The sequence below is a fragment of the Panthera pardus genome, unplaced genomic scaffold (assembly GCF_024362965.1).
Source record: "Panthera pardus isolate Hobbes unplaced genomic scaffold, ASM2436296v1 HiC_scaffold_1, whole genome shotgun sequence".
Taxonomy (NCBI): Eukaryota; Metazoa; Chordata; class Mammalia; order Carnivora; family Felidae; genus Panthera; species Panthera pardus.
In genome coordinates, this window is record NW_026526654.1 from 36,366,966 (window position 1) to 36,389,221 (window position 22,256).

The following is a 22,256-nucleotide window of genomic DNA, read 5'->3' on the forward strand; positions in this document are numbered from 1 at the left end:
TTTTAGCAAATTTTACTGCATGGGTTGTTTTCAACATCTCTGAATATTTTTGAAGTTTTGGTTCAGTTTTAATTTTAATATGTGTGTGTGTGTGTGTGTGTGTGTGTGTGTGTGTGTGTGTGTGTTTAGATCTCAGACCATTGATTCAGCCAATTAGCTTTGGTTTTGAATGCCAATGTGTATGCATTCCTATTTCAGACACTGAACATCTCATTTCTTTTCAATATACACCAGCTATACATTTGATAAGGTCAAGTTCTATTTCTGGATTAGGATCAAAAGTGTGTTGAAATTAAGAAAATTTCATGATTTACAAATGTATTGGCATCCACCCTTTGTAAATGCTTGTAAGTCAAAACTCACAAGAAAACGCATTCCCGAATGTCATAAGCCCGAACCCTGCAAGAACCCAGGGTATCCTGTACTTTACTCATAGAGGAAGTGGTAGGACAGGACTATAGTAGGCAAAGAGAAAACAATTTAAACTGAAAATTAAACTGTAACCGTGAACTGCTAGTTATAATTCATGAGGGAGACTCAAATGCTGTGAAAGCCATAATGTTTTTTTTAATGTTTATTTATTTTTGAGCGAGAGAGGGCACATGCGGGAAAGGGGCAGAGAAAGGGAGACAGAGAATCCCAAGAAGGCTCTGCACTGTCAGCACAGAGACTGACATAGGGCTCTAACTCACAAAACTGAGATCATGACCTGAGCCAAAACCAGGAGTCAGATGCTTAACCTACTGAGCTACCCAGGCATCCCTATAACGTTCTTATAGAACTTGTGAATTTTTCAAATCCTTAGAAAACATCGTATTTGCTAAATAGGTAAGTTTTTCAATTTAATGACCTGGCTACTTTGTAAATTGTCTTTCAGCCATTTGATTTTTATTACATATTTTCACCAGATTTTTGGCCATCTATCATGTTGGCCTTTTCCCCTGAGTAAATGGTTTATATTAGGAAGGAATAAACCTTCTGATTGCCTAGGGAGGCTGGATACTGGGCCAATTTCCATTCTTTCAGGAAGAGCACAGAAGCTGCAAAGTCACCATTGACTTTCAAGGCAGCAGTCAGTAACCCAGGGGAGGAGAGAAATGCAGGACTTCTTAGAATTTTGGCAGATTAAAAACAAAAACAAAAACAAACAAAAAGAAAACCTAGGACTTCTATAAGAATCTGAAAAGGTAATATGACAAAATGCTAATAACTGAAATGATATTTCTCTGTCAAACCAGATTAATAGAGATTTGGAATTAGTTATACATTTTTTCAAGTTCTGTAGACCAAAGTACATTTATTCCACTTCTCTTCCTATGGTTGGAACTATATTTTACAACTGATTTTTACAGATGAGAATAAAATAAAATAGCAGCAATTCTAAGTGATAGCTCACCAATACTTTGTTAACTTGCCCTAGATAAAAGGAAACGTTCAATAGAAAGAAATGTTGCATCTTATTACTTATAATTATAGCTTGGTTAGTTTGAGTTTAATTTTACAAGGATATTTCTAATTATTTGTTGGTGATTATCTCACCATGTATTATGAAAAGAGGTGAAATTTTTGATATTTATATGCTAAAAGTTTTTTAGTAGAACTGCAAAAATAATGATCTACAGATTATAAAGGACACGCTTTTAAAAACATTTTAATTCCGGGGTTCCTGGGTGGCTCAGCCGGTTAAGTGGCCGACTTCGGCTCAGGTCATGATCTCGCGGTCCGTGAGTTCGAGCCCCGCGGCGGGCTCTGTGCTGACAGCTCAGAGCCTGGAGCCTGTTTCAGATTCTGTGTCTCCCTCTCTCTGACCCTCCCCTGTTCATGCTCTGTCTCTCCCTGTCTCAAAAATAAATAAAACGTTAAAAAAATATTTTAATTCCTGGGGTTAGTAACCTTTAAGTGTAGAGACACAGTAAAGCACTGTAATGGATAGGTATCGGTGACGATGAGTAACTATGCTGAATACAGCAACGTTTGAGTGTAGATACTGGGAGTAGATAGTACTCAGATAGCAGGAGAGGAAAACAAGCTACAACAGGACTAAGGCCTGGTCATGAAGTACGACTGTAGCATTTATCATATACCAGTTCCTTTATATTGCACCGATGCCTTAACCCCCATATGAGTATTTTGACATAAACAGGGTGTAAGTATTAGCAGATTCCCAGAGCAGTCATCTGGTCAAAAGGACTTACTAGTATTCTATTTATTTTAAAGTAATGTATCTATCCTAAGAGATACTGTTCAAGCTTTTGGGGTCAGAAATGCAAAAAAAAAAAAAAAAAAAAAAAAAAAAAAAAGGAGAGGCAGACAATCATTTCCATGTTTTTCCTCTGTCCACAACATGAAATTGCTGTGATTGACTGTTAATATGCTATATGGCCATATGCTATATGGCCATAATCATGATGAACAATTTTTTCGTGACCTTAAATTTCTGATACAGGATGTCAAATCCAACCTCTTTAACTTTTTGATGCCAGCCAATGATTGAGCCCTGTGAAAACAGGTCCCACATCTATTTTTCTTGATATTATATCCCATTTTCTCAGCTACTTTCTGATAAGCAGATCAAGAGGTACCCAATGAATATTAAAATTCATTCAGTCAAAAGATGTATACTTATTCCTACTACAGATGAGGCTTCCTTACAAACTCACTAAGCGAAAGTTTTGACATGTTTTAGTATTTTTGCCTACATGATAAGTAAGCAATGGAATTTCAGGATTCTGTACTTCCATTAACACATGGTTCTCATAGGGTTTTTTTACTTACTAGATTTTTTTGTTTTATATTACAGTGTCTTTACTAGATGACACTTCTATTTATATTGGAGTTATGGGTACTGTTTCTTCTGCTTGAAGATGTTTATTTATGACATTTGAAATCTGCCCCCTTGTTTCCTTCTACTTTTTACCATCAAGATTCCAAGGGATAAGTCATTCCAACACACTCTCTCTCTCCAGAATGGGCACCTTCTGAAGACTCACCTCTGTTTCCACACATAGTTATCCATTTCCTTTCAGTTGTATGGGAGGTAGTGCTATAATCCTAAAAGCTTCAGTCCTGTTCCATTATTCCCCTGTTTAGAAAGAGATATTGAGATGATTAGAAAAACGGGTACAAAATTTTGGGAAAGTAATATTAAGGTAATAATAAAAAGGAGGTATTAACAAAATATCACTAAAATTTGTTGTTAAGTGCCTTAAAGGACACAGCTAAAAAGACATTTTCAAATGCGTTGGCATTCCTATTTTTGCTAGTCTCAGGTAACCACAGATAGCTATAAGGTAGCAGTATTTATTTCTAGCCTAAATGGATTTAGAAATGCCCCAAATACAAGTAGTTATCATTACAGATTTCATGCCCATCAGAGAAACTCCCCACCACTGGTAAGTTTGTGGTCTATCCAGGTTGCTGCTAAGAAGCTTAGTGAGTGTTACAAGTTAAGAGGAGAAACAAAACATAGTAAGTAGTACAGGAAATAGCTATTGTCATAATATATGTTTTCTAGCAATAAGAAATAAATACATAAATTCCAAAAGACTGGTAAGACTGTCCATGTAATATCATGTTTAGTTTGAAATCTTTAATTACCTGTTAAGTATAAAGAAACCAGAGATAGCTTAGAAAAGACAGTCAACAGTGAGGAGGAATAAATAAACAACTTATTAAAAGAAGGTAAATTCACTCCAAATATAAAATTTTATTAGTCGCTTTCCAAAGTAATAACTTAAAATCATGGCTTAGTTTCCAAATAAATTAAGATTGAAAATCTGAATGGTTGAGCAATATGGGATGAGGGATAATTAAGTAAATGAAATGAAAATAATTAATGACATACTGAGAGATAATGAGAAAAAGCCTAAAGATATTATAAAATTGTCTTCATTAGTTTTACTTTTTTTGTTTTAAAAATGCATGCATTTGTAAGACTATACCCATGAATATTGCATATAAAAATATTGATTAGGAGATAATTCCTCAGATATAAACAAAATAGCCGATTATTAGATATAATGCTATAAAGCAACTGCAATGAATTATAACATTGTAACTAGTTATTCTTCTCCAACTCTATAAGCTCCAAAAATACCAACACTCCTCCAAGTTACATTTTTTAAAACTTTTTTCATGGTTTATTATCTTTGAGAGAGAGAAAGAGAGAGCGTGAGTAGGGAAGGGGCATAGAGAGAGGGAGACACAGAATAGGAAGCCGGCTCCAGGCTCAGAGCTCTCAGCACAGAGCCTGATGCGGGGCTCGAACTCACAGACCACAAGATCATGACCTGAACTGTAGTCAGCTGCCCAACTGACTGAGCCACCCAGGTGCCCCTACATTTACAAAGCATGACAAACATAAACATAAAAGGTATGGAAGGGGAAACATATGGAAATGCATTTGATAGGCTTTTTGGAGATATGCACAAGCCCTTAATAGTAAGTTTTATCAATATAGAAAAACCTACATAAGACAATACTCAAATTATAAGCACAGATTAATGTATTTCAAGTAAGTTTTGATGCCTGCAAAATAGTTCAGTTTTATTTAAAACAATATTAACTATAAAATGCTCTTCCATGACTATTTACTTTAAAAGCAGTGTCTTTATTGTGTAGATGAGGCAGTTGTATGTTTCTTATGTAGAGTTTATCAATTTTACCCATTTAAGAAAGCTAAAGAAAAGGGTTTTTTTAATTTTATATTTAATATAATTCAAAATACCCAATTCATAAGAATAAAATAATACATTTTACAATCTACAATGAGTTTATACACATTGAACTTACCTTTTAAAACACTGATGCAAATGTTATTTAGGCTTTGAAAGCCAAAGATAAAATAGGTCAAAATAACTTATCAAAACAACGTTTTGTTGAGACAGTTTTCCTAAATCAATGGTTATCAGCCAAAGCAATTTGCAGCCTCTATAGGATTCATTTAACAGGGTCAGGAGACATTTTTAGTTGTCAACAAACTGGGAGAGAGGAGCTGGGGAAGCTATTGGAATCTAGTGGGCAGGGGCCAGAGATGCTACTAACCATTCCTATAATGTATGAACAGACAGACCCTCACAATAGTTATCCAGACCAAAATGTCAACAGTCCTAGCAATAAGAAACCCTGCTTCTGAGCAGGTTTGAGACTACTAGATATTTAGAAAATAGGAAATCGACGTTTTTTTTTCTCCCCAAGCAGTGTAAAATCCACGTATAATAGAATAATCCATACTTCCCTTAATAGACTTTGTCTTCTTTGCCTCATTAATCATCAGTCATATTCCAACACTTGTTGAAGACATAGCATTTAAAAATTAAGTAAAATTTAAAAGGTCTTACTAATACAACATAATTGAAACTGAATACAATTTCTAAAAATTTGCCATATTCCCATATACAAAATTACACAGACATACACATTAGGAAAAATACATCTAACATTTGCATAACTCCTTAAAATTCACTTTATTATTCCAAGTGGCCTCATTATACCCCCGAATTCAATTGCCTCCAATACATTGGTTGTGTTTAACAGTAATCTCATTTCTTGAGCTTCAGAGGTGTTCAAGATCTGTTGGTCCCCTTTTCATAGACGCTGTTAGTAACCTGCCCAGCATAGAGTAAATATGCAGTCAATTCTATTGACTAGACCATAAATAGTATGAGAATATGATAAGCCTGCCTAGTTCACCAATGTATTTAAATACTTTACATAATATTCATCACATATAGAATCTCAATCAATATTTATTGAATGAATGAATGAATGAATGAATGAAATAGGTAAGTTTTTAATTTATTTTTCAATTGTATAGAATATTTCTGCTTTTATTACAGAATCCAAAAGATTTAAAATCTTTATATTTTGTATATTTGGAAAGCAAATACCATTTTAGGGGTAGCACAGTTGAAGTAATTGACCAAAAATATTCATAAAACTTTGATTCTTGAGTCACACAATGTAAAAGCCTAGTAACAGGTTAATGAGCTGTTGAATAGCCTGTGATAAATAGTGAGAGGTTGAAGGGAAACCCATTAACATGTCAAAACTGCTGAGATGGAGTCCTTGTTTTGAACATTTCTTTTTCTTTGGGAAAAAAAAATATTGACATCTCTCAATCTCCATTTGTGCTTTGTTCAGGAGAAAACTAGATTTTTAATTTTGCATCTGTTTGTTTATTAAATGGAACTATGTTCAAACTGCATTTAAAAGCTGCACCAAAGCTTAGAGTCTTCCAGAATCTGTTCACAAGGGTAAGGACAAATGTACATAAAAGACCTCTGGTTTTCACTGACATCACATCTTGTCATCTTAACCGTATTACTAGTAAGTAATATTGGATATTTAATTTTGCTTAGAACTGAAATATGGAGAATACATAAAATATACATTTAATATTCAAGGAAATAAGAAATAATTCAATCAATAATAGAAACAAAAATACAAATTTAATTTTACCTTGAAATGTCATTTTCATGTTCCCTTAGCAATTCGAAGTTACAATGAGGACCTAACTGAAGACAGCATAGACAAGGAATTTATTCTTGTCTCATTCAGTTCCTTGACAGATAAGCTTGTATTTAGATATTAATTCATTGCTTTATAGTAAGCAGATAATAATAGGTGCTTTCCCTTTCATATTATGTTAGTGCAAAATGAATATTATAATTTATGTGAATGTCTTTTGAAAACCACAGATGTGAAATTCCCAATGTGTATTTTACCATTCTCTTTAAACATGTAAAGATTTTTTATGATACATGTACCATATGTTTGCTGAAATCTCCTTTAAAATATCTGGTTCTGTGATTCCACATTTTCCCACTAACAGTGATAAATTAGGACAGAAGAACTATGCTTCTGTGCATCTACTTTATAAATGCAGTATTTTTAATCACTTTTTCTAACAGTACAATATTTCAGACTATGTGAGAAGACTTTAAAATTATCTATAATTCCATTAAATATTGTAGTCGTGTCCTTCCTGACTTATACATGTAATGGGATGAAAATTATTTTATCAGCTGGTGCATTTTGGAAACATAGTGTCTTTATTTAGAAGAATCATTTGATATGCAACTTGAAAGCACTGAGTTCAAGTTTGTGAAAGAAATAACCTAGACATAGAGAAATATCTTTATGTAAGGAAAAAAATACCCAGAAACTTAAGGATTTTAGATAGCTAAGGAGCAAGGCATAAGTACAGTTAAATGTAAGTTGGATTAGAGGTTTACTACTGTAAATGTTTTTCATAATTATAAGCAATAAGGTTCTAAGTTTGAGTGTCCCAACCTTTCTTTCACAATCCATCCTTACCTATCCACAAGAAGATACAATATCTACAAACATCTAGAAAGGTAAAATGTCCCTACTCATAATTATAAATTATTTTACTTTGTTTTCTTTTGTTTCAAATTTATTTATTTATTTTGAGAGAGATAGAGCACGAGCACGGCATGTGCCGAGAGAGAGAGAGAGGTAGACAGACAATCCCAAGCAGGCTCTGCACTGTCAACACAGAGCCTGACATAGAGCTTGATCTCATGAATCATGAGATTAGGACCTTGAGCTGAGATCAATATTCAGAAGCTTCACCGACTGAACCACCTAGGCACCCATATAAAATATTTTATGTATTAAAATATATGTTGACCCAGTGTGAAGTCCTCACCTTTATCAAGTTGCTAGGTTCATCAAGCAGCAGAATATAAAACTTAGAGAATATACTTAACCTGTTCCCTTCAGCTTGAAATTAATTTCTATCCCTAAATCCCTGTAAAACCAAACCAAACCAAACCAAACACAAAAGACTAGCAAACAGATTTTCTCAGAATTTCTTTTTGTTTGTTTTCTTATTTTATCTGATTTGTTGCAATGAAGGTAGAGTTGGCACTGGGGCTAATGGGGAAGAATTGTATTGGGGCTAATGGGGAAGAATTTGGTGACATATGATTAATTTTCATTTACCAAGTCAGGTGCTGAAAAACATTTTAAGGATTGAATTTACCTCCAGAATTATGAATGTCAGTGAAATGTGAGAAATTTTTTAGCTTTTCAATGCCATTCTTTAAAGGAATAAGTCCCTTACTAATCTGGAATGTCTGACATTTTTTTTTTCAATGAATAATTAAATGTACTCATTGAAATGCAATTCAGATCCTCACTGCTCTGCTCAAGACTTTTGATGCTTCCTATTTTCATCCAAATATATTCCAGTGTCTTTATGTAGAACATAAGAACTTCTAGTATCTTGTAGTGTCCCTGACCTCATGTCCTTCTTCTCTATCCCTCTCTCAATGGGCTGCACATAAACTAGTCAGAGTCCAGCCAGGATTTTTACTTGTTCCCCTTGTTTGGGACATGCCTATTCCAGATAATGCCATGGACACTATAAAGGAACAATTGAAAACTTTGACTATAAGTTTGACCATCAATATGCATTTCATTTATCAAATATATCTTAAAGTTTGGGAAGGTTTCATTAAAAATAACTAATTTAATTGCAGTTAGTCAGTGAAAGGTTTATTTTATTTTCTAGGAGAAAATAGATATTTTAAATATTTTACCATGAATCTGTTGATTTCTTAGGAAGGTGTGTTTCAATATATATTTCGAATAAATCCTCAGAAATATGGAGAGGCATCTAAAAAAATGTTTTAACAGTTCTCAAAAATTATTTTTACATTTCCTACAGCCAGAGAATGTACAATTTTTTTAAAGTTACCAAATAAAATGAAAAGCTAAAGGAATATTCTAAGGTAAATATCAACAGCAGTTACTGATTTTTTAGAAGAGATATATTTTGAATTTCCCCCACAAGACCACTTCTCTCGTTTGACTACTTCTCAGTCAATTCATACTTTCTATACTTTTAAAATGCATATTAGTTTTAGCTTACTATGCTAATATTAAAAAGATATAATATTTGTAATTACATGTTTTTTTATATCTCACTTATTAATTCCTTGAAAAATAGTGGGTAATTCAATTAGACATCCAGCAACACTTTGCAACAAATAAATTGAAAAATACATTTTTGGTCATTCAAGTGTATTGACCCATTCAAGTGTATTAGCAATATGAAAATAGTTGGATAAATTACTAGTATTTCTTTATTTTTGTGGGTTTACAAGGCTTTACACACTATTTATTCTTCACAGAAATCAACTGTGCTTGCAAATACTTTGTTAGTCTTAAATTTCTTTCCCATTAAATGCCAAAAACTGGATATGTTTATTGATATACTAAAGGAAAGAATGCACTATCTCAAGAATGATTTTTAGTAGCAAGAATCACATATTTCCTATTATATAGAAAAAAGATTGAGACAATATACAGATTTGAAAGTAGGTTATTTCTTATGTATAGTCTATAACGGGTTATGTATAGAGTATAACGGGTAGGCTAACTGAGAAAACATAAGTAATAAGCAATACTTTGTTCTGGAAAGAGTTTGTATATGAAATGTGCTACCAATTTGTCAATATTTTAAAAATAAATAATTTGACCAAATGTTTTATCCAACATAACAGTCTGAAAGTTGTGAAGTAGACAGATTATTTCTAATTTCTTTACAGGTGTTTTATAGATATCATTATGCTAGAAAACAATTGAGCAGTATAGATATGAATTTTCAGTATATGTATTTTGAGCCAAAGACGTAACTGTGGGATTATTAAATCTTTCTAATTTGGAAATGTTTTTGCATTACAGAATCACTATAAGTCTTTCACTTGAATTCGGTTATAATCAGTAAGCCATAATGACTAGGAACTTCCAATTGGTTCAGGGGAAAAATAGCAGTCCATGGTAGCAAAGACACCTGTATCTCAATGTCAGATCTGCCATTTGATAGCAGAAAACTAGGCATGTTGATTAACCTCTAGGTGCTTTACTTTTCATTGTTAAGTAGGGCATGATAACTCCTGCCTCACAGGATTGTTATGGTTTATGTAAAAACATGTCACAAGGTACATGAATATTAAGATAAAGCTACATGTCTTTGTATTAATCATGTTAATCAGATAAAGAAATGGTACAAGTTCAAAAATAGTACCAAAAGCAGAAGAAAAAGTCATTTTATGACAAAATATTAAAGATAAATTCAAATAAATCACAGTTGTTATGCAGTATAGGTTTTACAAATCTTAAAAGATAATTGTCATAAATAGAAGGTATTGTCACACTAGGGCGTTCCGGCTAAATATAGAATTCTAGTCACAAGGGCTTCCAACCAGTCTCACTGCTTCTATCCTTGGCCTTCTATTGTTTATTCTTAACAAAACAATAATAATGTTCCTTTCAAGACAATTAGACATGTTCCTTGACTCCAAACCATCTAGTGGCTTCACAATTTACGCAAAATGAAAGATGTCATTTCATAAGCTACCTTGCACTGCTTCATGTCATTCTGGGCCACTTCTCCAATCTGATATTACACCTGTCTCTGTCTCACTCATTTCATTTCAGACACACAAATTACCCTGTGTTTATGAAACAATCAAGGGATAGTTCTGCCACAGAGCCTTTTACCATACTGTTCCCTCTGCCCCAAAAAGCTCTTCCCTGGCTATCCAGATAATTCATTCCCATACTTCAAGTCTCTGCTGACATGGACCTTTATCGGTTGACCTCCAGTTGTCATTTTTCTCTTTACTTCTCTTCATTTCACATATCGCTATCAAAATTCATTCATTCATTCATTCATTCATTCATTCATTCATTCATTCATGTTTATTGTCTCTTGCCTCACCCACACTAGAAAGTAACTGTGAAAGCAAATGCTAAATAATTTTTAATTCTCAGTAATTGTTACATAGAGTGTCTCAGAATATATTTACTGTATGAATAAATATGCTTTAATTTTTAATTTAGGATTATCCATGCGCTTCTTTTTAACCCCTTCATGCTTGGAACAACTTATTACTATTTCCATATACAGTTTTATGTTATGTTCTTTTTAAACCTCTAAAACAATAATAGCTATTAAATCTTTCAATTCTACTTTTAAATATTTTGTATTTTAAATACAGAAGTCTTACTTATTTCATAACTTAAATTATGGATCCAACATAAAGTTTATGAACAGTTCAGAAGGTCGTGTTTTACAACTGAGATCCATAAAGTTTTTCTTATATATACATATATACTCTGACAGAGAATAATTCTATCCTTCAGTTCTTAGAATATTTACAATCAAACAACTTTGCTTTAAATTGTGGTTAGTGCAGTTTCTCAATGAATCCATTATATAGTTTGAATATAAGTGTAATAAAAAATGCATATGTTTAATAAAAGTAGAGCAGTAAACCACCTCTATTTCAAGTAATCAACATTTCATTAATAAATATAACCCATGTACTAATATTTCTTATGCATTAAAAATAGTACTGATACGTTTCAGTAAACATCTAATAAAATCAACATAAATTATAAGAGTTTCTATAAGATTTATCATTCCTCCACTCTTTCTTCACACAGTTTACTTATACCAATGTTCTCCTGGGTGCCAGGACTCTGCTATGCACTGAAAGTGATGTGTGAAGGTGGCACATATACAATAAGGGTGAAAATGTTTTCTGCCCTTACCTTCAAAATAATAACAGTCTCTTAGAGAAGACAGAAAGAGAAATAAGTAGTTTCAAAATTATAATAATTATCAAAACCGGGGGGAAATTTTTCAAAGTGCTAACAGGATTAAGCAACAGTTCCCCCCCCCCCCAACCCCAAATCGGGGAAATACAACTAAAGGAAACATACACCTTCAGTGGGTATGGAAGGTATTCGCCATGCAGAAACTTAGATCTGAAGGTCATAGAAACAATACTGGGCAAAGAAAATGCTCAAAGGAAGTTAATAAAATATCCATACTTTAGTGATATTTAATATGAAGTTTAAATGTATTCAATATTCAAGAGTCAAAACAAATAAACAATTTAAATGCATTTTCCCCTCCCTTTTCCAGACTCTTATTTTCAAGGCTTTTAAACCCAAAGGATAAAAAAGGAAATAAAATGGCTGTACAATATTCACTTGCTTATTTTAGTTTGTATATAATTATTCTGATGCACACATATGTGAGGCTAATATTTGCCAAATTGGCAAACTTTCCTTTCTTCTTTATAATTTCATTGCTAAAAATTCACCAAATTTTTTATAAATGAAATAAACATTTCAGATTTATCCTCATAAGTGAAGAATATTTTTTCACTTGAAACAATTAGGATTTACTTCTATAGATCACATTGAGTCTGGCAGGAAAGCCATTGCTACAGCTGCACTCACTTCAGTGAATTACTTTTTAATTACCAACAATTCTTTTCATTTGGCTTGGATGACCAGACAAGCATCTGGGAATTTAAAAAAAAAAAAAAAAAAAAAAAAAGTCTCTCTAACATAAGATCTTTTCTTAGCTGTACAAATCCCATTTTTGTTTTTGTTATTTTTAACCAAAATAGGGCCATAATTTTTTCTTTCAATACTACTAAATAAATTTAGGCAGGAATCCATAGCAACACTCAGTACAGAAAAATCTAAATAAATAAGGTCAGGCAAAGCCTAGTAATTAAATCAGCAGGGCTGAGATCTCTCCCTAGTGGAATTTTAAATCTAAATGCCAATTGGCCCAACAGTCTTAGAAGAGTACTTTTGCATCTGAGTTATTTCTGTCATAGAGGGCTGGGTTACCTTTCAGGGTTGTAACATTTCCACTGGCTCCAGCTTCTTCCTGAAAGCTGAGGAATAACTTCCTTGGATCATCCATGAGGCTGGAAACATCGCTCCTTTTTTGCAACCAAGCTGGCCAACTGGAGCGAAGAAGAAATTCAAAACAGTGTTTTTCCATCTCAAAATTAAGAAAAAAGAAGGCCAATCCCACAGGGAGGTTTTAACATCTTCAGATATTCAGCTTGTAGAAGAGCCTCACACAGTGTCTGTTGGTTAGTTCCCAAATAACAGCCTGTTAAGGGAGCTTACACTTCTTGTCTGTTACAAGACGAGGGCCATTATGTTCAGCATCTGCCAGTGCTTCTCCCTTCTTTATGTATCTTCAGACTGTATTTTAAAACAGAAACTTTCTAAAAGAAACCACGTCTTTCTCTTCAATGTTTAAAAAAACTGTATTTGGCAAATCAGGTCCTAATTCAACATATAATATTTTCATCAGCTTAATAATTAAGAAGGCAAAATACCATTTAATGTTTCAAAACCAGATAAAGTTATTTACCATTCCATAATTAGTTATTGAATGTTGACATTAAAAATAACCTTAGCAGCATTTAATTCTCTGTACCGTTCACTCCTTCTAACACTCCTTTTTTGGGTGCCTGGGTGGCTCAGTCAGTGAAGCTTCTGACTCTTGATTTTGGCCCAGGTCATGATCTCATAGTCATGAAATCGATCCCCCATCAGGCTGGGTGCTGGGTATGGAGCCTGCTTAAGATTCTCCCTCTCCCTCAGCCACCCCATCCCCCCTCTCTCTCAAACACACACACACACACACACCAAAGAAACAAAAACATTCCTTTTTGCTTCTAAGAATTCATATCTATCTTAAGCAGCCTTTACAGACTGACTTCTCTCACTTAGTAATGTGCATTTACGTTTCTTCCATGTCTTTTCAGGGCATAATAGCTCATTTCTTTTTAATGCTGAATAATATCCCATTGTCTGGATGTTCCACAATTTATGTATCCATTCACCTACTAAAATATACCTTGGTTACTTCCAAGTTTTAACAATTACAGATAAAGCTGTTATAAACATCCATGTGCAGGGTTCTTTGTAGACATTTTTTTTAACCTCTTTGTATAAATACCAAGGAGCATGATGTCTGGATCTTATGGTAAGAATATGTTTGATGTTGTGAGAAACTGCCAAATATCTTCCCGAGTGGGTGTGCCATTTTGCATTCCCACCACCTATACATGAGTGTTCCTACTTCTCTGCATCCCTCACCAGTATTTAGTGTTGTCAGTGTCCCCAATTTTGGCCAAAGGAATAGATGTGTAGTAGTAGCTCACTCTGATTTGAATTTGCATTTCTCTTATATAATGTGCAATATCTTTACATATGCATATTTGTCATAGGTACCTGTTCTTTGATGAGGAGTCTGTTAAGGTTTGGTCCATTTTTTAATGAAGTTGTTTGTTTTCTTCTTGTGTAGTTTTAAGAGTTCTTTACATATTTTGGATAATAGTCCTTTATCAGATACGTCTTTTACAAATATTTTCTCCCAGTCTGTGGCTAATGTTCTCACTCTCTTGATATTATCTTTCACAGAGCAGAAGTTTTTAAATTTGATGAAGTATAGCTTATCAATTATTTGTTTCATGGATCATATCTTTGATGCTGTGACTAAAAAGTCATAGATATACCCAAAGTTATCAAGATTTCTTCTCTATTATCTCTTATGATCTTCATAGTTTTGCATTTTACTTTTAGGTCTTTAATCCATTTTGAGTTAATTTTTGTAAAGGTGAAAGGTCTGTGTCCAGATTTATTTTTTTATTTATAATATTATATATTTATTTATTATATATATATATGTTTATATATATCATATATAATATTTATATAATATTTATATATGATATATATTATATATATATATCATATATATATATTGCATGTGAATGGTGAGTTCATCACCATTTATCAAAATGACGATTTTTGCTTTGTTGTATTCCCATTACTCTTTTGTCAGTGATTAGTTGACTATATTTGTGTAGAACTATTTCTGGGCTCTTTATTATGTTCCAATGATCCATTTGACTATTTTTTCACCAATACCATACTCACTTGATTACTGTAGCTTTATAATAAGACTTGAAGTCGGGTAATGTCTGTTCTCAAATTTGTCCTTCTTCAATATTGTATGGGCTATTCTGGGTCTCTTGCCTTTCTGTATGATCAGTTTGTTGATATCCACAAAATAACTTGCTGGGATTTTGAGTAGGATTACATTAAATCCATAGATCAAGTTGGGAAGAATGGACATTTTGACAATATTGAGTTTTCCTATCCATGAACAGGCTATATTTCTCCATGTATTTAGTTCTTCCTTGAAGTCAGAGTTTGATAGTTGTCCACATATAAATCTTGTACATATTTTGTTAGATTTATATCTAAATATTTCATTTTTAGGTATTAATGTAAATAATATCACCTTTGTAATATCAAAGTCCACTTGTTCTTTGCTTATATATAGGAAAGCAATTAAGTTTTGTATATTAATCTTGTATTCTGCAAACTGGTTATTATCCCTTATCAGTTCCAAGAGTTTTGTTGTCTCTTCTTTTGGATTTTCTACATAGATAATCAGGTCATCTGTGAACAAAGACTGTTGTTATTTTTCCATTCTCAATCTGTATATCTTTTATTTCCTGTTTTTGTCATTTACATTAGCTAGAAGTTCCAGTAGGATGTTGAAAAAGAGTAATGAGAAGGAACTCCTTGCCTTGTTGGAAAGTTTTGAATTTCTCACCATTAAGTATGATGTTGGTTATAAGTTTTTTTAGGATATTCTTTATCAAATTGAACAAATTCTCCATTCCTACTTTACTGTTTTTTATTATGAATGTGTTTTAGATTTTGTCAAATGCTCTTTTTCTGCATGTATTGGTATGGTTATGTGATTTTCTTTTTTAGCTTATTGATATGATGGATTGAATTAAATGATTTCCAAATGTTGAACCAGCCTTATATATGTAGGATAAATCCCACTTGATTGTGGCATACAATTCTCTTTGTATATTGTTGGAGTGAATTAGCTAATATTTTGTCAAGTAAAATAAAAGTTTAAGAAGCATATGACTATCATTTTATTTCCCTCTATCAATTATTGCTGCCATTACAATATCTGTGTGCTTCAAATAACATCCTTACCTTCTATAACAAGTGCAAGGCCAAGTTCCAGAAAAGGATTTAAAAAATTATTCTGTTCCTACTATCTACAAAGAGACTGCTTGCATCTACATTGGTATGAGGGAACAATTAACAACGGGCTTAGAAATGTTTCTTCAAATGATAATGCCACTTAAGCCTTTATCATAATAATTTCTTTAGTGCAAATTTAGTACCAAAAAGTATTATGACAAAGCAAAGGAAATGATTCATGTCATTTACTGTAGTATGAGTATGTGAGATCCCATGTATTTACTGAGTGAGAAAAATACATATTCTATGCTTGACAATTAACAATGTATTATTTTATTTTTAGAAACTTTGAGTTGCAGACTAAACGCGCAATGTGCTAGCAGTTTTAAGAATGTTATACTGTGTGAAGGGTAATAGTCTATGACATACCTGTGGAATGTACTGCCAGTTTCATATCAATTATATGAAAAGTAAAACTGTTTACAAATCAAATGATCCCCTTTGAGTTCAAGCTCTCAAACTGTGAATACCAAGGGAGATTTCTTGGCATGCAGACTTCTTCCACTTGTTCTAAGATGAAACAGAAGTGTGAACCAAAAAAGATGTGATTTTTAGTGTTACACAGAAAGCATGTACTTAAAAACTTTGCATGATAAAAATATCAATATGCCCAATTAGGTGTTGAATACTTTAAATATTTCCCTTTAGCGGTCTGAGATTTTTGTCTGAATTTCTTTATAAAAAAAAAAGAAGAAAAATCAGTTGCTTAATTTACAAATTCATAATAGACAAATATAACAGAAGAATTAGTCGATGATATAAGGAATCCAAGTTAAATAAAATGCTGTTGGGTTTAATCTTGTTTAGCTTTATTAAAATTAACCTGATTGATTGGAATCTTTGAATTTCTATGCAATGCATTTCAGTTAAGCCATAAAAGCAGGTTTAAGGAAGTAGCTCAATAGAACCATAGTAGCTGAGTTTATTCACTTTTCTCATGTATATTATTTATAAGTAAGGATAACATAGGAAGTGGTAAAAATGAGGTATATGCCACTTTAAGTTATTAATGTAAGACCTGAAACATTCAGCACTGCGCACCTTGACCTGTTCTTGTTCTCCCCTTAGATTTAATAAAGGAGTTACCTTGTTAGTAAAATTGATTGAAATGGAGGTGATACTTGATTCAGTTGGATTCAGAGTAGATTAATACTGAAAGTAATATTTTTCACTGGCAAAGGAAACTAATGATAAAACTTCTAGGTTTGGTGTCTTTCTTGATAGAAAGAAACACAACAAAAGAGGAACTGATCTAAACGGAAAAAAAGTATTTAGGAAAAAGTCATGGCAGTACACAAATCATGGTTTCTCAAAAGTTTCTAAAATAATTTCTAGGGGTGCCTGAGTGGTTCAATCGGTTAAGCATCCAACTTTGGTTCAGGTCATGTTCTCATGGTTCGTGGGTTTGAGCCCCGTGTCGGGCTCTGTGCTGACAACTCAGAGCCTAGAGCCTGCTTCATATTGTGTCTCCCTCTCTCTCTGTCCCTCCCCTACTCGCGTTCTGCCTCTTTCTCTCTCTCTCTCAGAATAAATAAACATTAAAAAACTTTTTTTAAGTCAATGTTTAAAAATAAAATAAAATAATTTCTAAAATGTTCCTTGGAGCCTGAGATTTAGTATATTTCTCTTATTTTTTAAGCTATGTTAAGAAGGATTTCTATCACTTGCAACCAAGAATACAAATACATTAAGTTTAAACAAGACCAAACAGACTTTAATTTTGAGATACATTTTTTACTATCAAAATAGCAAAAGTAAGTGACTCCCTTTAAAAACAAATTAAAAAATATTAATGCTCTTAATAAATAAAAACAAATCTTGAAACAAAAATAAGTGACTGCTTTTAAATATAGATTTTAAAAATATTAATTTATTTAAAATATAAATTTTAAAAATATTAATTATCTTAATATATAATAAAAATCTTCAGGAACCAAATTTACAAAGTAAAAGCACAATCAATACCAGACCATTATTAAGCCACAAAATTATTTTAAAAGTTAAGATAGCTTAATTTCATGAAAACAGTTTACTTTTTCCTTCAGTTTAGATGTCTTAAAGAAACTATCCCCAAATATTTGTTTTAAAAACCTATGATTAACAGCATTTTACCACTGGGAATCATCCTTAGATAAACATTTTAATTATTAATTGCATGATTTGGGCAACATTTAGAAATAAATAGTTATTCTGGAAGCATTTGGAAATAAACTGTTCAGCCATGAAAGATTTTGTTTTTAAATGATGATAAAGTGAAAGAAGTACCCAGCTGTTAATTATTTCTTGTGATAGAGTACAAGTTTCAAACACTTATAATTAACTTTCTTGTGCATTTTTAGGATACTTCAGAATGCTCTAATTGATATGATATTCAATTTGGGAACTGAGACATTACCCAACTAACTATCCTGGAATAAATTTGTTAACATACTAATGGGTTTTGTGGGGTTTCCCACAAGGACAACAATCTTCCCTCATTTTTTTGGTGACATAGCCCCCACATTTACTTTAAGTTACTATTTATTTCCAACTCTCTTTCCATTTTTTTCAGGTATAATCAATTTTACCTGTGGCTCTAGGGACAGGAATATGACCCAGCATTGGCAACTCAGAATAACTGACCAGAAAATTGGTTACATAATGTAACTAGTGGCTATGAGACAAGATCTCTGGACTTTTCTTTGTCTATGCATATAGAGAGGCAGACTCTACTTTTCATGTGGACTTGTTTTCTGGAGGGCACCATCCATCAGGAACTGCCATGGTGTCACTGCATGCTGGCACTGCATGGTAATACCTTATCTGACCAAGATGCCAGCCATAAAGCCAACAGAGGGTCCTGGGACTCATTGGAGCACTTAGGTCCAGTTTCACTAAACACTGGACTTTGAGCAACGTAACTTCTAAGTTCCATTTTACTTAAAGACGTTTATATTGGGTTTTCCTTCCTATTGTATTTATTTTCATTTTTTACTATTTTAAAAAATGTATTTATTTTGAAAATTAGAGAGCAAGTAGGGGAGGGGCAGAGAGAGAGAGAGGGAGAGACTTCTAAGCAGTCTCCATGTTGCCAGTGTAGAGCCTGATGTGGGGCTCAATCCCACGAACCGGGAGATCATGACCGCAGCCTGAGACCAAGAGTCAGACACTTTAATTGACTGAGCTACCCAGGCGCCCCTCCTTTCAATTGTGTTTAAAAAGTAATTAACTGGAAAACTGAGACTCCAAAAACAATGTAGAATCTAAGTGACAAACTTCCAGGATCATGAGTTCAATTACCACTTGGGATATTAGTCTCTCTCACAACTACCTCTCCTTTTTTATTTTCTTTCCTTTTGTTAATTCCTATTTCCAAAGCAATATAGTATTAGCCCTCAAAACCATATGTATATACAATAGTCTACCTCCTTGATAGTGCTAGCTATATCACAAGAGGAAATATGACCAAAGCTGACCCAAATATATTCAGATTTAAGAAAAAACTATAATATTGGGAGATCTCAGAGTATCCTCTGTTGGCAATATAGCTTAAAAAACAGATGAGTAGGAAGTGAGGAACTGTGTGGAAATGTAGTCTTATAATAAATTTATTTCACCCTCTTTTAATATATGTCCACTGACTCCATTTGCTTCTTAATACCATATTGTCCTGCCAAGTGTATTACCCAACTTAAAGGCAATTTCCATTTCTTTTGAGGCTATGTTGGAGGCAGAAATCATAAAATGTGGAGGGTCTGTTTGTTATTCCACACATGATGACACATAGCTTCCAAGTTTATTTTCTCTGTTTTCCTGCCTTATTCTGTTCCATTGCTTTCTTATCTTAGACTCCCATTCCCTGCTGTGTTTATTCTATGATCTTCCAGCAGCATCAGAGGGAGCTGGAATAAAAATAAAATTTTTATAGTGTTGTAATTAGAGTAACAGGTAGAGAGATCAGTGAATACATGGCTCAGTGCTAAATTCTTGCAGATGTTTCTGACTGAATTCTTGCCAACTGAATTTGAAAGCAATGTATGTATGACTGTTTCAGAGAACCACAGACAATCAGCTCTCCCGTTCTGCACTTTTGGGTCCAAGTTACTTACAAGCAACATAGTAAAATAACTTACATCTCTCCAGTTTGTTGAGTTAGAGAACACACACTCAAGCAGGGTGACTTTTTCAAATCTCATTTTTGAAACTTTGTCAAAAGCATGATTATGTTATTATTATAAGCAAAATTACCCTTTAAAACATAATTATCTGAGTTTCAAACATCTGTTGATAATTAGTTCTCTTATTCATACAAACTTATTTTTAGTCCAGAATTGTCCCAGGCGTTGTGGATTGTGAGATTATTTAGGGACTTAGATAAAAGTATAGATATCCTTAGACTCATCCCAACATTAACACACAAGGATCTAGGGTAGATGTATAAGTCTTCTTAGCAATTCTTATACTCGAGTAGATTTGTGAAACAATGATTTGGTCTTAGTGTCCACTTTATCTTTTATAACTAATCAGTAATCAAGAGTATCTGTGTCCTTTGATTAATCCGTTCCTCAGTTACTTCAAGCTCTCACTTCTGCCTGTGTCCTTTGTATAAATTATTGTTCCTAGAATTGTATTCCTTTCCCCTTATTTTTGTTTCCTGAATACAGAATGTGCAGTATTATTGTGAAATTACTTTTTGTTTGCATATGCTACATAGTACGGGAAAAAAATTGGCTTTGACACATATTTTGTCATTTACTTCAGTTTCTCAGCAACTCACATGCTTTTTTCTTTACATCAGCTTGTGTTCCTGTTTGTTATTGGAAGTCTATCTAGATCTAGCTTCTCAAAGAATCATCCAAAAGACTAGAGAACAAGGAAATTGTCAGGAAAAAGGAAAAGTAGGCAATGTGAAATGAATTTCACAAAAATGGACTTTTCTGGATGTTCTCACTTCATTGGCTCCCGACATCACCTCTAATCTCCACACCACTACTGTGATTGGCCACTGATTTTTAAGCTATGCTCACAATATTTACAGCTCCAGGTAAGAGCACTGAAGCGGGCTGTATGCTCACTTCCAGCTCTCCAGTAGCTGAAAAGAGAAAATGGGGAGCCCTTCTTTTTTCCATAGTGTAGGTAGAAAAGAATTCAGAATAGCATAGTAGTAGACTAACTTAAAATAGGTAGTGTATTCATATCCTGAGTAACAAAAATAAGACAAATAACTATAATAGTGCAAAACTTAATTGCTCAAGATCCATATAAATCCTTCTTCCCATATATAAACTTCCAAATGAAAAAATTGCTCTCAAGAAGCATCTATCTCCTTTCAATGCAAAATTTATGCATATGTGACTATGTGACCCAAAGGGAGGCAAACTCAGTATTATCACATAGAATGATAAGTGTCCAGATAACTCGGCATTGTCCATTTCTTTTCTAGTTCTGATCTGATGCTGTCTATATATTATCTCACACACAGATTAAGTTGTATAGCAATATGCTTGTGTTTAACCACAAGTGATATGATCTATATATAGTTTGGTGGAAGAAACTACTAAAAAAGTATGTAGATAGATTTAGATATCTCTGAAAAGAAAAGCAATTAAATTAATTTTAAGAAAAGATAATTCCTCACTTCTGCAGCTCGTTACTGATTCATAGTTGGAATTCCTGATCATTCTTCATTAAATATACAACACCCCCTTTGAATCCAATCTGGAACTCAACCGGTTCTAAGACTTTTTTTTTATAACATAAACATTTACCTCTGAAAGATCTGAGCCCATGGTGGTACCGCTTATGTACTGTTACAGTAATCTTTCATTGACATTCATCATTATATTTAAAAAAATGGTGAAGTATTCCCATAATAAATTGGCTCCATCCCATCCAAACTTTCCCACGTATCTAATCTGTGGAAATCACTGAAACCAGTATCAAAATTCCCATTTTCTTCAAATGGCATCAGAAGCGTCAAAAAGTAATTTGTTGTCACGTTATCTAATTCAATGGAGTCATAAATCCACTAGTGGAAGCCTGTCTTTGAAGTACTAAAATCTCTAAATTGCACAAGATGACAGTCATGAACATAATAAACAAGTATTTTTTGAATGGATACTATGGGAAGTGATACTATGTGATACTATGTGAATGAGCAACTATCGGAGGTGTTATGCCCTACTTGTATTTATTAACTTTCAGATCTGTGCAGAATACATTCTATACATTGCATGATGTTGTTTACAGCTGATCCCTGATTGGCAAAGCTAATGATTTCTGTAGACTCTAACCCAATTCCTTCCTTATGATGCTCTAAAAACAACTCCTCAGTCAAAAGC

At 33.1% G+C, this 22,256-nt stretch overlaps 1 long non-coding RNA gene across 2 annotated transcripts in view; it reads right to left on the reverse strand.

The window, feature by feature from the left end:
• LOC109264182 (uncharacterized) overlaps window positions 1-13,018 on the reverse strand; it is an 84,272-nt gene extending 71,254 nt beyond the window's left edge. For both annotated transcript variants that reach the window (XR_002078635.2, XR_002078634.2), the window contains exons 1-2: window positions 12,688-13,018; window positions 2,991-3,082 (exon numbers count right to left, since the gene is read on the reverse strand). This is a non-coding gene — a long non-coding RNA (uncharacterized LOC109264182). The remainder of the gene's footprint in view (window positions 1-2,990; window positions 3,083-12,687) is intronic.
• Between the last annotated feature and the right edge of the window lie 9,238 nt (window positions 13,019-22,256).